The 13659-nt window shown below is 37.3% G+C and overlaps 1 pseudogene; it reads right to left on the bottom strand.

Annotated features, from left to right (window-relative positions):
- The window catches only part of LOC134470366 (olfactory receptor 7G2-like), a 66649-nt pseudogene extending 61656 nt beyond the window's left edge, over nt 1-4993 (bottom strand).
- Nucleotides 4994-13659: the final 8666 nt, after the last annotated feature.

Raw genomic sequence — 13659 nt, 5'->3', positions numbered from 1 at the left:
GTACATCAGTCTGGGTTGGAAGTCATTTTCGATTAGGATCTGATCTGAAGTACTTTACTCCATGCTCTTCTTGACTTCACTGTATGTGTTCAGAAGTCTACTGTGATTCTGATAAGCTTTCCTTTATTGATAATGTCTCTTCTCTCTCTCTTCCCTCTTTAATACTTTGTACTTATGTTGAATTTCTGGGATGGTGATTACTATATGTCTGGCTGTAGTTTTATTTTTATTATGGTTATTTGGAGTTCTGTATGCTCCACTGATATGTATGTCAGTATCTTTTCTTATGTTTGGAAAATATTCAGCTTTTACTTCTGTAAATAGCCTCTTGATATCATTTCTGTTGTTACCATTTTTTGTTTATCCTTATCAGTATTATGTTGTTTTTCTTTGCATGTTCTTGCAGCTGTTGAATTGTTATTTCCTGATTCCTTCTAATTTTTAAAAGATATTTCCTTTCCTGTTCACTAGCTGCAATCTTGTATTCAAGGCCTGAAATTCTACCTTCACTTTCATAGAGGTGGTTTTGCCAACTTTTGATGGAATTTTGGATTTCCTGTATATCTCTTTGAATCTGCTTCGTGCATTCTGTTTGTTTCTTATATTGTTCATTCAGTGTTTCCATCTTTTGTACTGTTCCTCTAGTATTTAATGGCATCTTCTTTAGATGTGTTCAGCATTTCTTTCATAACATTTATCATTTCTTCTTTTATGTTGGAGACTATGTCTGCATTGAGTTCTTTTATAACTTCTGAGAGTTGTTTCATTACTTCAGTTGCTATGATTTCAGTCATTTCATGTGTATGCATTACATTTTCTTCTATGTACATGGGTCCTAGGCTTGCTTGGGTTGAGCTGGAGATCTCAGATTGCATTATGGTCTTTTTTGGTCATTTTTCTATATTTCCTAGTTTCTATATTTCCTAGCTTTTCCAAAGCTTTCCCTGTGCATGCTGGAAATTGCCTTGTGCACCTTCAGCTCACAGGACTGAATGGAGGTTGCTGTGCATTAACCAGCAAAGGCTGATGTGACCACCTCTGTGTCCTCTAGTGGTTTAGGACACTGGGAAGAATCTTAATCCCTGGGAGTTATGGTCCAAAGTGTTCTTGATTGTGCTGGAAATCACCTTTGTGCCTTCAGCTCCTAGGAATGAATGGAGATCATTGGGCATGGCCCAGTCAGGCCCCAGAGGCCTTTGGTGTATTATCCAGGATTTAGGATGCTGAGTAGTTTCTTAACTGCTTTTTGTGATTGTTCAAAGGTTTCTCCAATGTTCTGGAAATCACGTCATGGGCTTCCAGCTCCTGGGACTGAATGTAGATCACTGGGCATGGCCCAGTCAGGCCCACAGGACCTCCTAGGTATTCTCTCTTGATTTAGGATGCTGGATGGGGTCTTACCCACTGGCAGCTATGGTCCAAGACTTCCTTTGCACACATTGGAAATCAACTTCTGTACCTTTAGCTCCTGGGACTGAGTGGAGGTAACTGGGTATACCCTGTCAGGTGTTTGGGCCTCCTGTGTGTCCTCCTGAGATTTAGGATGCTGGTGGGGTCTTAACTGCTGGAAGCAATTGTCCAAAGCTTTCACAGAACATGCTGTAAGTCACCTTATGCACTTTAAGTTCCCAAGACCGAGTGGAGGTGCTGGCTGTGGCCCAGTCAGGCCTGCAGGGATCTCCTGTGCATCCTCCAGTGATTTAGAATGCTGGGTGGGGAATTACAGCCATGGTTGAATGCTTTCTCCTAGTGTGCTGGAGATCACCTCATATGCTTTGAGGTCCCGGGAATGAATCTGTATTGTTTGCTTAGTCTCAGTTCTGTTAATTACTGATCTGATCTTTAATTTCCTCCCTTCTATGAGCTTTGGTTTGACTTCTTCATTTACCTATAACCTTGAGGTGCAACATTAGGTTGTTTAGCTTTCTGCTTAATGTGCAGATTTGTTGCTTTATATTTCCTTTCTAGTACTAATTTCATTGCACCTCACAGGTTCTAGTATATTATATCTGCAATTTCGTTGAATTGCAGCTAGTGTTTAATTTTGCCTTTAACTTTCTCTGTGAATCACTGGTTTTCAGGAGGGTGTTATTTAATTTCCATATGTTTTTGTTGGTTTTGCAGTTTCTTTTGCTATCTATTTCCAGTTTCAATGCACTATGACCAGTTAATATACAGAGGAAAATTTCTTTCTTTCTTTTTTTTATTTAAGAGGAAAAAGAGAAAAACACAAAACAAAACAAAGCAGTGTAAGGGTACATGTAATACAGAACTACAAAAAAATAACAGTAAGAAATCACCTGTTAATAGATTACATATTATCATCTTGGAAATAGTTGCTCAAATCACAGTATCAAAGAATACAAAGTGGACATTCAAACAGAGAGACTGCAAACAGCTGTGTTCAATGATCCAAAAACATTAATATAGTCAGCTATTTAACACCCCTAAACACACTTGCTGTTATATCCTTTAGAGCTCTTTTTTCCCTTCTCTTTTTTACAACAAAATTTACACATTTTGGATTTTATTACTCCTTAGTTCTTATTACTTTTTTTGGGGGGGAGAGAATAAAGTCAAATATGGCAAAACAAAGCTGTCAGAGGACAATTTCAATCCCTTTGCATTTACTTTATCATGTTTGTGGGGGCAAATATTTGGTCTGTTTTAGGTAACTTGCTATGAACAGCTGAGAAGAATGTATATTCTGACGTTGATGTCTTTAAACATCCAGCTAGTCCATTTGTTCACAGGTTTGATTCAGTTCTTTCTTTGCTGACTTTTTGTTTAGTTGTTCTATTCTTTGTGAAAATGGGGTGTTAAGGTTTTCTGTTATATTGTAACATTTGTATTTGATTTTGATTTTTCATCTCTGTTAGCATTTGTCTTATATAGATGACTGTGCTTGCATTTGGTGCATATATGTTTATATGTTTATGGTTTTTATCTCTTCCTATTGGCTTTTTACTCTAACAAGTATATAGTGATTTTCTTTATCTGCCTTGATAAGTTTGTAATGAAATTCAAATTTTCTACCAACACATTAGTTAGTCCTGCTTTTTTCTGGTTTGTGTCACATGGAGTGTGGTTTTCCATCCTTTGACTTTCAGCCTATGAGTTTCCTTTTGAGTTAGATGTATTTCTTACATATAGCTTATGGTTGGATCATGTTTACTGATTATTCTGCCAATGTGTTTCTTTTAAATGGCAAATCAAGGTCATTTACATAGATGGTTATAACTGATAAGTATTGGCTTAACTTTGTCAGGTTATTTTCCTGGTGTTTGTTCCCAGCATTTTCACCTTGTTTCATTGATCACCTGCCTGATGGTATCTTTCTGATGTCATTCTGGGAATTTTGGTCATTATTATCTCTGTCTAGTGTGTATTTCAGTACTCTTTCTATGACTGATTTGGTGGAAATGAATCTCTTCAATTGTTCTTTGTCATGTAACTATCATATTTTTCTATTAATTTTCAAGAAAATTTTGGAAGGTGCATCAATCTGGGTTGAAAGTTGTGTCCTCTCAGTCTTACAATACTTCACTCTGAATGTGCCTTAAATTGAGGGTTTATGTTGAAAAGTCAGTCATGGTCCTAATGGAATTTCCTTGCAGGTGAGCTATTTTTTTTTCTCTACCAGTATTTAGTATTGTTTTTGTGCTGAAATTCTGGGATTTTGATTATTATGTATCTAGATATAGCTTTATTTTGGTTATGATTATTTGGAGTTCTCTATGCTTCACTTTTCTCTACATAAGACTCTGTTCCCATGCTTGGGAACCTATCTCTTTTAATTCTGCAAATATTTTTTTTGTCATTTGCATTGATTCCTGCATTTCTATTAATACATAGCATTCTTATATTATTTTTCGTTATTGGAGTTGTTGAATACTTTGCTCATGGTCTCTTCTTAGTTTTAACATTCTTTTCCTTTTGTGATTCCTACCTGAAATACTGTCTTAAAAGTCTGAAAGGTTAATTTCAGTTTCATTCAATAAGTTTATATGGCTTTCAATGGAATTTTTAATTTCCTTGATATCTATTTGAATTTGTTTCCCTTTATTCTGTTTCATATATTTTTCATTCTAGGTTTCCACCATTTTGTCATATGCCTGTACCCTTTTTTAAATCTTGTCTTCACTCAATATGTGGAGCAACAACTCTATTAATTTTGGTATTTCTTTCTTTATGTGAGATATTCTTTCTAATATGATTTCCTCTCTATGACTTGAATATTTTTCTGTATTTTGATTGCTATGTTTTCTGAAATTTCAGGTGTGTGACTTCAAATGTCCTCCATTTTGGTGTCTTCTGTGCTGGTTCCAGATGTGAAGGGCATATGAGATTGCTTTTTACCTTTTTTGTTTTGTTGCATTCACCCATTGGGTTAATATTTCAGTATTTTCAATCCTGCTAGTTTCAATCATCTATCACATGTGCACTAGGGACCTACTGTGTGGCTGACATTCACACAGTGACTGTGCCCACTGTGTAGGGGATAGAGCATCCACATGAATCCCTCCTGTGGAACCAGTTGTGTGATCTTGTACTCTGCCTAGGCTGACAAACCAAGGAGTAATTATGTGAACAAAACCTGAGTGAGTTTTTGTTATTATTAGGCCTTCAGGCTGCTCCAGGATTCCAGTCCCCACTATCTATAGTGCATCACACTTGGGATCCTACGGTGACATTAGGAATCTCATAGGCCAGGCATGATTTATCCAGGAGATTGGATACCTCTCAACACCATTGCCAGCACACATGTGGTTTTCTGTATGAAAGAGGGACTCACCCTCAATCTCACCAGTTCCCTAAAGTTCTCTGGATTTGGGCAGGATGTGACAAGATACCTTCCATCCCACTGAAGTCGTCTCAGGGGAAATTCACCACACACTTGCTGGTGCAAGGAGAGTTTTTGAGTGGTCAGAGGAGTTGCCAAGGCTTCCAACAGGCCACAAAAATATTGCAAGAAGGAACCAGTTCCTGACATGGTGTCAGATGCTGTGAGGGAGTTGTTATTGAGGCTTTTCTCAGCTGTTGAGTTAGCCCTGTGTCAGGGAAGGGCAGCTATGATATGTTAGTTTTTGATGTTGTCTGGGGGAGAGGAGTGTGTAGAAGAGGGTCCCTTTGACTGATGAGATCCTCCAGGATGTCAGGAGCTGCAGTCTAGGATATCATGGGCTGCTGGATCATCCAGATGTTGGAGGAAGTATGGAAGAGGTTCTGCTTAGCTGCAGGAGTCCTTCATGTGCAGGTGGGGCTCCTCTAATTTTGGATAAGTATCCAACCCTGCAGATCATGTGAAATGACACTAAGTGATTTCATTTAACCTGTTAATTTTCCATACTTACAAAGCAGAGTATGAATCTTTCAAAACAACATAAGAACTGTTTTCCCTACAAGTATCCTAACATTTTCATATGTGTATCTCAAAACTAGAATACACTAAAGTCATGAGAAAATATTTACCACAGCCAATTTCAAAGACTGTCTTGCAGATGTGCACTTTGTGGTTAAGGTGTTAATTTACTGAATTCTTTACACAAAACAAACTTTAGTTGAAGTTTTGAAAACTTTTATCAAAATGTTATGTTAGTCTCAAATCTTCTAAACAACTTACTTGTATTTTAATTTGCCAAAATCAACATATGGGAATCTAAAAAATATGGGTCCTCGATATTCTTATGTCTATTGAAAGAGCTTCCATTTGGTATGTGAAAAGAATAAAGCTTTACAGAATTGAGAACAAGGTCTAACTGCGTAATGTAGATTTTGTTGATACCTGATTTGAAGCAAGCCTCAGACTCTTTAAAAGTCTAGCTTTCTCAGCTGTAAATGCAACTAAAAAATCTACATCAAGTGGGAGTTACAGAAATAAGTAAACTGTTAATGTGTGAAAATTTGTGTCTTAGTTCATAGACAAGTACATGATAATGAATTTCAAATTTAAAAAAATACGTTGAACTGATAAAGTGATTTTAAATTGATGATATTGACTAATAAACAAAAGTCTCAATGGACCAAAACTATAAGCTCTCACACACACACACACACACACACACACACACACACACACACAGGCACACACACAGACAATTTTTGTGTTACATCATAGCAAAGGCAGGTGTGAAGCACATTTCTTCTACTTACTCAGTGCATCTTTAAAAATAAACATTTGGGATAATTGAATATCAGTGATATGCAGAATTTGAAAAATGGTCCTATGTAGATGTAAGAGAAATCTTGACTCTCAAACTACTAGGACAATAGATGCACCTTATGATCATAACTATGTAAACACATAATAAGGGACAAACTCAGTTACAGCTTTTCCCAAATTACATTCAGAATAGGAGCAACAATTCCACAAATTTAAAAAAATAGGTTACTGAATAGTTTGGGATAAGAAATAATTACACTAAGCAGGAAAAAAGCCCAAGTTCTCTGCTTCTAAACATATTAATACCAAAACCATATTGGCAGAAATGCTATATGGTTTTAAATGGAATAGAATTATATAGAACAATATCTCATTTATGGGAAAAGTGTCTCTGTGAAAACAGATAGTGAACATTTCAATCTCTTCTCAAAAGTGGTCAATTCATTTAGCTAATAATAAATTTTCCCCCATCAAAGTACATAATCTCATTCTATATTTATTCTCTCAATGTAGACATTTAATAAATGTTTACTCTGGTAGAAAAACTACAAATGAGGATAAAAAATCAGTTTGTGAAATTTCCCCAATAGGTTTTAAAATTCAAGTGTGCTCTTGCATATTCTGTGCAATCTTATGGTCTTTTATACTCCAGACTCTAGGGAAAACTCGACAAAAACCCCAATCTGATCATCTCTCTCAATCCCTATGTACAAAGACTGTTTTTTGTCATGTATTCTAAAGTAAAACATTTTACACTCTACTTTTCTCCCTTGTTTGACTTCATTACAAATACTACCACCAATATGTAAAAAATGTTGTTTTCTCTTGTTGCTCCATTGGCAAATAGCTTCTATAAAAACTTACCCTCTGATATGTGCAACACACTATAATGTGTATTAGATATAGTAAACACACATAGAATCACACTGAATTAATTAGCCATTGCTGTATTCTTAGACTGCTCTTATCCCTTTCCTGCACGGCATTTTATTGTATCATAATCCCAATTTTCCCTAACATAGACTCCATAACTGACAATACCCACAGTGATGTAAAAAGCAATACAGACACCTAATAACAAAACTAGTTACAAGTGAAATGAAGAAATCAACAGCTGAAGAAGGTAAAACATCTCAACTAAAACTTCTGCAAGTCTCTGTGTCTTTCAGTGTATAATCAAATGAAATTTTATCTGTCAAATACAGACTCAGTTATCTCATTGAAAGGAAAAAGATGCACTCAGAGTGTACTACAAAAGCAAAAGTTTCCACTATGAATTATGATCCCACTATGAATTACCCGAAAGTTTGTCCTCCTCACTATCTTCAGGTACCTGCAAAGACAAATACCATGCAGTGCTATTCTGCATCAGTGCTTTCCAGGAGTGTCAATCAGGAAAGCATGAATAGGGTTCTATGTATTACACAACAGAGATGTTCTTAAATGCTCATGAGTAAACTGTGGCCATATTCCTTTGGAAACTGGAAATTCAGGAAGTCAGCCCTACAGAGAGCATATAAAATACTTCTATTCAGATTCACAGTGGTAGAATTAATAAATAAAAATTTTATAGACTGGAGCTTATGTGTAGCTTCGTGCCATAGTACACACTTAACATGCAGGAGAGACTAGGTTAGGGCCATATCCCATCTTCCAAAAAAAGAAAAGCTGTATTTGCAATATACACTGTGATTTCCTGATACAAGAATACATTTTGGCCCAAACTTATTCTTCAGGTGTTCATTTAAGTATTCCTAGTTGCTCATCATTGCACAAAAATGAAACATTCACTTTTCCTGAATATTAGTCTCCCTTTGTGATTTGTCATACCACATGTCCATTTCTAAACTGTTTCCAGTTACCTTGCCTGGCTCTTAGCCTCTGACCCTAACACAGAGCCACTCTGATCTATCTCTTCACATTTATATACTGCTTCCTGTTTACTTTTTCTGCAGTGAGAACATCTAAGATCTAAAATACTAGAAATTTTCAAGTGCATGATACATAATTGATAACAAGAGTCACTGTGCTGTACAAGAGATCCCTTACATTATTACTTTTTCAGACAATGGTTTTGAAGAGTGAATCAAGGATAACTGGGTAAAATGACATTCTATTGTGAGTAATAACTTCCCACATTGTCTATAAAGTCCAGCTTTCATACTTCTGACCTGTACCATGAGTACCTTTCATTCACTTTTGTTGGATATGAGAATGAAGAAAAGAAAAGTATGCCTGAGTGATTTTAAAAGTCCTGAGTTTGGCCAGAAATCAAACTGCAGTAAAGTTGAAATCTGCAAAGATGGAGTACTGGAGAGCTTTGTTGCCAAATATTTTAACATTAAAGAGAAGCCAAGTATTTTGGTTCATAATGATACAAATAATCCTTATGGTTATGGGAAAAATCCAAATGACTACTCCACTCTTTGAAGACTTTGTGAAAAAGTGAAAGACTGATCTCTTAAGGGAGACCTCGAACAACATGGTCCAGAGCAGTAACAACCTGGGCATGATAATTGATTCCCCAGTGTTCAGGCACTGTGCTCTGCCACTCAGGAACTCAGAGACTCCTGAAACTGCCATTGAGACACAAAAAGTCTGGGATTCTGTAGAGACTGGTGGTAGACTATGGTGTCATTTACATGATGCTGGCTTTACATGCATGCAAGATTCAATTGTGGGGCAAAAAGGATTGAACCTACATTTCAGAATAACACTTGGGAGGTCAGGCAGTGTGTTACTGATAGGGCAATGGGTGAGGCTGTGAGAGTGAAGCCAAGCATGTAGTGGAGGGCCTACCCAGAAACTTGGAGAAGGAAGGAATGTGAAACAGTTGAGGAGGCTTACAAGGACTGAACAATGCTGACCCAAGAGAGAAGCCAGGAGACTTCCAAATAGCTGAAGTTGTGTAGGGATCTGACTATACAAGCCTTTTGGAATACACATCCTGCCATAGATTAGTCCTTGTGTTGGACGTGGAACTACAGTACTTAATGTTTCTACTGATAGATGAGCTCTTGTTTTGATCCCATTCCTCTCTATCCTGCTTTCTCCATTGTGTAATGGTAATATGTACACTATGCCTTTGTATTTTGGCCCTGTTTAGTATTTCTTCACATTTACAGGGGCTCGCAGCTAGTTGTCTGCCTTGTGTCTCACTAGAGACTTTGGACTTGGCAATTTCATCAATGCTGCTCAAATACCTTCATAAGTAAGGTCTACAGTAAGAAACTTTGTGTAAAAACTTAATGAGAAACTCAATATTCACGACATCCATCAAGACACATGACAAGCAATCACTATATTCTAGAGATTAGTGTAGCAGGAAAGACCCTACAGGGTACACAGGGGTCAGAAATGGGGACTGTATTTTATCAGTCTCCCGAGTGACTTAGCATGGGGCACTGCTCCCAGGACACATTCATCAGCTACTGCTTTCCTCACTGTAATCAATGACAGTGTTGCCTTTGTTCACATCAAAACACTGTCATCATGATGCACTGATTTACTAGTTAGTGTCTTTGAACCTATAATAAAACTCAGAATTTGGTTTTAATCTAGTCACTGAGTAAGGTTCTGTGGTGCCAGATATCCAGGAAGTTGAGCGAGAGAGTTCCCTGAGCTCAGAGTTCCCACCCAGCTTGGACAAGATCCAAAGAAAGCACCATAAGATGGATACCCTAAGGAAAGTGCTCAAAATACACAACAGCCTTCTAAATGACAAAAAAAAAAAAAAAAAAGCCTGGAACAGGGGAAAATAGCTACAGGACTAAGATCAAAGGGAGTAATTAAATGTCAACCTAAGAAACACATTTGTGAAACCCTATTCACTTCTTATTTACATTATTTTCTTGTTGATAATTTATTTCTTGTTCCTTTATTTTAAAATTCATCACCTGCCCACTGCACTTATTCTTAGATTTTTTTGTTATTGTTGAGTTCATTGTTTCTATCTAGAATATCCTTAGCAATTCTTGGTAGTTCTGGCTTGGTGATCATGTAGATGAGATGCTCTTTGTCTTGGAAAGATCTTTTTCTATATCAGTTTTGAAAGATAGTTCATAATTTTGCAGAATATACTATTTAGAATTAAAAGTCATGTTTTTTTAGGGCTTAAAACACTCCCTTGTATGATCTCTCATTCTTAAAGATTTTATTGAAAAGTCTGATGTAATATCAATGATTTTACCTCCATAGGTGATTTACTGCCTTTCTCTGATGGCTTTTAAGAGAAAATCCTTGAACTGGATATCTGGTCTTTTTTACTCTGCTGCATCATGAAGAGATTTCTATTTGGGTTCTATGTGCATCATTTAAAATTATGTTGAATTCATTCTCTATATTTGGAAATCTTTCTGTAATCATTTCTGTACATAGGTTTTTATGCCATTTTGTTTCAGAATTCTACTAACTCCAATTACCCTTGGATGTGTCTTGTGCCATCCAGTGGTGGTTGGATCTCTTATTCATGTTATTTTCTTGTTTTTAATGTATCTCTTAGCTAAGGGTCACTGATATCAGCCCTACATTCAACAGAATTTTCAATATTCTGGATTTGTTTGGTACTTTTTCATGACCACTAATTGTCTGCTAATGTGATGATTCCTGTTTCATAACATTTGGTTCAGCTAAGCTAAATTTTCATTAGTGTTTTTTTTTATATTTTCTGAATTTTTTTATTAAGCCCATTATGTAAATCCTCTTTTAGCTTACACAAGCTTTATTATCCATTTGCTTCTTTTCAACTTTTCAGATAATTCAGCTGTGTGACTTTTGAGTTCCTGCCTCTCAATGTTCCATTGTTAAACTTTGATGGAATTGGTAATTACAGTAGGCATTTTGCTGCCTTCCTTTCTTGTGTGTGTGTGTGTGTGTGTGTGTGTGTGTGTGTGTGTGTGTGTGTGTGTTGAGGTTTATATTTTGAATACAGCTGAGTTTTATGCTATCTTGGAGAACTCTTTAGTTAGTACCTTCTGTGGAAATGCAAGGGAATGTATGTCAATTACCATATACTCAGAATGAGTAAACAGAAAGCTGAGCAAGAAAAAAAATCCATGGTGACAAGCCCCAAATGTCAGGAATAAAAGTTACATTCCAGGCAAAATGCATGAACTCATCCTGCTAGTGAAAGTAAAAGAAGCGATGCTTCCAGGAGAAAATGGCAGATAGATAGTAGCAGCTCAGCTATGGAGGCTCTTTGAGATACCCCACTTAGAGTCCAGGAATGTTGCGGTGCAAGGGGTCCTAAGCAGGGGGAGATGTACCCTGCTGACCCAGGAATGAACTAAGCTAAGAGAAACCAACTGGAAACGCAGTCCTGGTGCTATAACAGGAACAGATAAGGTCTCAGTGCAGAAGCTGGAGCCTGCGCCTCTGGAAGCCGTGATTTGAATTTCCTGCTGCTGCTGCTGCTGCTGCTGCTGCTGCTGCTGCTGCTGCATCTGAATTGGCACAGCAGGGACAGAGATATGCAAAATCTCTGAGATCTGGAACTGGCAAACGGAGTTGAGAGCAGGACTGGCAGGGAGCCCTGCATCGGCCTGCTATGAGTGAGCGGAACGGGAACACTTCCATAAAGTAGGGGGCTTCAGCAAATGACATACTGGGACTAGGCAGATTTGCCAGAACAGGACACTGCCAGAACAGGACAGTGACTTTTGTCACATATTCCCCTCTCAAGCGGGATTGGTGGGGACCACCTGGCCTAGGTGATGTCATGGACTAAGACCCAGTAAGCTAGCCCCAACCAGGTCCCAGCGCCTGGAGGTGAACCCTAGCAGTGAAGCCTTCAGTAGGTTGACCTGGAGGGGTGGGCCCAGCAGAAGCTGTCGAGGTGTGTGTCTCCCTAGGACACTGCAGTGTGAGGGAGCACCTAGCCAGCACAATTCAAACAAACTGTAACAGACAAAGAGAGAAAAAAAACTGGACCTAGTATGGGAAGAGGAAGGAACAAGAAAGGGTCCTCAGGCCCCAATCCTGAGAACACGGATCCAGAAAAGGTGAATGCAAAAGATAATGAGGAAAGAAAACATGCAATGTCAGACATGGCACCAATAGACATAAAGCGTTATCTCCAGAGCCTCATAGACAAGTTCAAAAGTGAAGTATTTAATGAAATAAAGCAAGATATAAGTAGAATAGTTAGAGAAGTGCTAAGCACCACCCAAGAAAAAACAGATGGTGGAATGGAAGAACAGAAAAAAAGGGGAAAATTGTTTGATGGAGAAAATAGAGAAAACATAGAATATGTGAAGCAGGTTCAAAGAGATTACCAAGAAACTAAAAACTCTATCAAAAGCTGGCATAACAGCTTGAAAGAAAATTAAGGATAGATTATCTAAACTGGAGGGCAGATTTGTAATGTGGAAGCATGAAATGAAAAACTTTTTTAAAATAACAAGAAAGTGAAAGAAGCCTAAATAAGGCCATTTAGTCCACTTGTTTTGAGTTGATTTTGCAAAATCACCCAGTTTGGAGGTTATACAACTTAACAATATATTTTTAGTACTCCACTAACTTTGTTGTTTGTACAAATGCTGAAGCAATCAAAGGAGTAAAAATGTTACTGGAAATCTCAAATTTTCTATGTTCTTAAGCAAAATATGTTTTCTATTATCTTCCATTTAATTATCTTTCCCGTGGTTGATATACATTTGTCTTTTGCTGTCTTCCTGTTTTTGGATAAAAGATTCTTTTAATTGTAATTATAACTAATAACAAAAGAATTTGCTATTCTTAGATAAAGGATGTGAGCAATAAAGATTTCAAAAGTTCTGAGCAGCAAATTTCTCTAGAGATATAGAAGCTAGAACATTCTGTAGATAAACCACACCATGCTTCACAAAGGCAGACAACCTGAAATTTTTAACTAAACTAGGTATTAGCTTGCCACAAGCCTCCTCTGACATCACCATAGGAGACTTGCACTTCCAACCCCAAAGCAGGATGAATCAAACCGAAAGCCATCTTCCAACTTGCTACCACATGGTAGTTCTTTCTTTCCCCAATCACTGTCTTTTAGTTTCTTGGCTTTATCAGGCTACAGTGAAACTGGACTTCTCATTGCTATACTAGGATGCTTCCTTGGCTCTTGGAAAAGTGAGAGTACTTCACATGTGAGGTGGATATGCCATTCCTACTGTGAGGAGCACAAAGACTTAAACACATACAAATACTGGAAAAAAAAATTTTTTTTTTGTAAAAGACCAAAGAAGGTATGAGATTACAGTTTTCCTGAGAAGACCCAAAGATCACTTTTCCTACTTAAGCAATAAAAAAGCATTAGTAAAAAAGACTCCAGCTTGGTGAGGATCCCCCTTGAATTTGATGCTGCTATGGATCTCAGTTTTCTAAAATGAGTGTGGGCAGAAGGACTCCAAAATATTTGAATATGGAAGTTAAAACTTCCATAAAAATCAGGACATATTCAGTTGAGTTCTTCATTCCTCTGTCTGTTTAATTTGGAGATGAGGCATCTTGATAATGATTGCAGATTC

This window comes from Cavia porcellus, unplaced genomic scaffold, assembly GCF_034190915.1.
Source record: "Cavia porcellus strain 051 isolate PalLab524CR breed Dunkin Hartley unplaced genomic scaffold, mCavPor4.1 scaffold_14, whole genome shotgun sequence".
NCBI lineage: Eukaryota > Metazoa > Chordata > Mammalia > Rodentia > Caviidae > Cavia > Cavia porcellus.
The sequence above is the reverse complement of the archived record's forward strand: the minus strand, read 5'-3'. Positions and strand labels throughout refer to the sequence as shown.